Here is a 3,418-nt window from a genome sequence, read left to right as displayed (position 1 = left end):
CAGTCTCCCCGACCTTCGGGAAAGTCCCCCTGATTCTCCACGCATTCTTGAGGGCTTGGTCACCCGCTCCGGCCCCCTCCCGGTGGCAGCATAGTTTTGGAAGTGCGTGTACATCATTCATTCACAAAGACTGACACACAGGACGTGAGGCATGCGGGTGGAGGGCGTGCGTGTGAGCAGGCGCGGGAGCCTCGCGAGCGGGTGTCCGCACAAGGGCTGTAGGCATAGTGGACTCCCTCTGCTTAGTGAGCCAGGGAGCGGGACTGTTTGTAGGTTTTTTCAGAACCTACCGGTGCAATCAAGAAAAAACCGACCTGCCCTGGATAAGCCTCAAGCCCAAGGCAGCCTACTGGGCACCCCAAAACAGAGGCTCACACGCTGCTGTTTTATTGGGAGAGTCCAGAACAGGGCCCCCAAACTAGAATCAGTCCTGGGCTTCCATAAACTTCATTTTACTTAGAGCAGCGCTGGCGCCGAAGGGGAAGTTACTGTTCTGCCCCTAACTATGTCCCCGTTGTCCCTTTCACAGGCTCTCCCCTGGGAGATGAAACTGACAACGCCACTCTACCACCACCACCACCACCAAAAAGGCCACCGGATGTCTCTGTGGCTGTGAATTTCTGGAGCCATCACCCGTGACATCATCCACTTGGGAACGCCAGACACTTCAGACACCCCAGCGTGATCCCGAATAATTAATGATTTGCCCCTGGTACATTGCTTATCATAAATGGAGATGGTTGGTCTTAGCAACCAGAAGATATAGAGGTACGTACATCTACTCCTATATAGAGACAGCTAGGGCCAGACGTTCAGAGCTCTCTTTCAGTCACTAAAAGATGAAATGTAAACTTTTCTGAGCAACCTCGGAGAAAGCTATTTTTACTAAGTGCGGTTGCCTGATTTCTAAGCATACGTTGAACTCCCACAGCTTTGCCTGTCGCTGTAACGTCTGCCTCTCCTGAGTTGTAACACACCTGCTTTCTTTCCTCTAACCCCAGGTTCGTCTCCTTGCAGCCTTCTAACTCGCAGGCTTCCCACAGCAAACGAGGGAAGGAACTAGGAATAGAAAATAAATCTTGAACTTCCGGTTCACACTGCAGATCATGCCCCTCCTTCAGTAAACCAGGGGGAAAATATTTGTACGGAATAATCCTCATTTGTGAAGGATTGTTGTCATCCAGCTGTGTCTCCAAAAGGTACAGGAAAACAATGCTGGCCCCCAGATGACAAGAACAGGCAGTTCTGATCCTGGGAAAAGCCGGGGAAACAGCTGATGGATGAATTGTGCATTCACACATCCAGATGAGCCCCAAAGAAAAGGATCGGAAACCAGCCCTGCCGTACCCACTGTGAATACATTAGCAGAAGAACTGAGCAAATCAAGTGTTGCTTGGAGGAATTTTCTCTCATTGATGTTATCTTCAGAAAATGTTGGGTTTTGTTTTAATTCTAGTATGAGTACTTGGCTTTTTTCAAAAGCAGCTTCCTCAGAACACGTCCTTTCTCTCTTCCCCAGTGGGGTCCTTCGCTTTCTTCTCCAGGCTAGCCTAAACACCGCTGCTAATACCCCGCAACCCTCCTCTTCGCTAAGAGTCCTCCCTGGTTAAACTGTAAACACTTTCTACTCCAGCAGCGGGGAGGTTTAGTCCTTCAGTTCTTCAACTCAACGTGTCCTCACCCTTTTCTAACCTAGCCAGGCCGGAAGCACAGAAACTCGAAATGTTTGAGGGTCCCAGTCAAGGAATGGGGTTGGGGAGATGGCCAGGTTGGGGAGATAGCCAGGAGCCCCCCACGGACCTCCCAGAAAGTTATCTCTATGGGAGCTGATCATAAATATCATATCGGTGTTATCAGAAGTTATGCATCGAACCCTCTGGTTGAAACTTCACTTGGGACAAGGAGCACTAGTACAGACAAGTTAAAACATTGCAACTATCAATGTGATTAATCCAATCAAATTTGATTAATGAACATTTTCTTCTTTTTTAAAAAAATATTTTTTTATTGATTTCAGAGAGGAAGGGAGAGGGAGAGAGAGAGAGAAACATCAATGATGAGAGAGAATCATTGACCAGTTGCCTCCTGCACGCCCCCTACTGGGGATTGAGCCCTTACCTCAGGCATGTGCCCTGACTGGGAATGGAACCATGACCCCCTGGTTCATAAGCCCAGGCTCAATTACTGAGCCACATCAGCTGGGCGAAAATTTTATGCTCTTCAGAACACAAGTAGATTTTCCTAAATGTTCCTTATGAACTTCAGATGCCATGTCCTTAAAGACAATGCCTGGCCCAGCGCCTGACACACTGCAGATGCTCCATAAATATGTGTTGAATGATGAATTATCAACTTCCTGGTCATGTGGGCGTCAGCTTGCCACCAACTCTCTCTAATTTCAAGATCGAGTGAGTTTGGTCTGCTATGGCTGTGAAGATGAACTTGAAAAGCGGCAGTGACTCCGCACCCAGGTCTGCCCGTTCTCCCACAGGGCAGGGGGGAGGGTCTGTTCCCCAGCCCCCATGTCACTCCAGGTCATTTGTGCCTCAGTTTCCCCACCAGCAAAACAAAATCGGCAGAACCTTGCCTTCCACTTGGCTAATTGTTCCTAGATTAAATCTGATTGCTAAGGCATTCAAGACAAATCAACAGAGGACATACTTTTTACTAGTAGCTTGTGCTTGTTCTCCTCACTTGGGAGAAAACAGAAGTATATTTTTAAACATTCCTTAGACTTAGGGAATTACATCCAGCAAGTGCTGCAGCTGTTTAAGCCAGGAACATCATGCCAGTAAGATTTTTTTAAAAAAAGCTGCAGGAGTTGAGGGCCAAGGGTGTGGAACTAGACATTATTGTACAAGAAAAAAAAATAGTCACATTTTTACATGGATTCCCTCAAAAAGAAAAAACCATAAACTCTGTCAGTTATAGTCTTCCTTCAACTCCACCCCAAATTGAACTAAAAGAAATATGAAAATTCACCTAATCTCAAACACAGCAGGCAGATGCCCCTCTCCAGAAGTGTGCGAGAAGAAGTCGTCAATTTCCTGAATGTTGAACTTCGACAAACCGAGGGATCTCTGAGTTTCCAGCTAAAGTACGCTTTCTTAGAGGTAAATGCAAAAACAGTCAGACCACTAACGGCTAATCCAGGACAAGCTGATGACTCACAGATGTTAATTTACCGGTTTAAGTGTAAGATTAAAAAAAAGAGAGAGAGAGAGAAACTCCTCGATTAACAACCTGAGTTTGTGGTTGTTTTTCTTTGAGAACAGGCAACAGCCTCTGACACAGAAACAGGCTCCTAAGGCTTAACTGGAAGGCAAGTGGTTTCTCTGATAAGTTGAGCCCTTTAAAAGCACCCGGGGAAGAAAGATGCCTGGGGCTCCCCGTCCACCACCATCAAGCAGCAATAAAA

This window comes from Myotis davidii, unplaced genomic scaffold (assembly GCF_000327345.1).
Source record: "Myotis davidii unplaced genomic scaffold, ASM32734v1 scaffold148, whole genome shotgun sequence".
Taxonomy (NCBI): Eukaryota; Metazoa; Chordata; class Mammalia; order Chiroptera; family Vespertilionidae; genus Myotis; species Myotis davidii.
The sequence above is the reverse complement of the archived record's forward strand: the minus strand, read 5'-3'. Positions refer to the sequence as shown.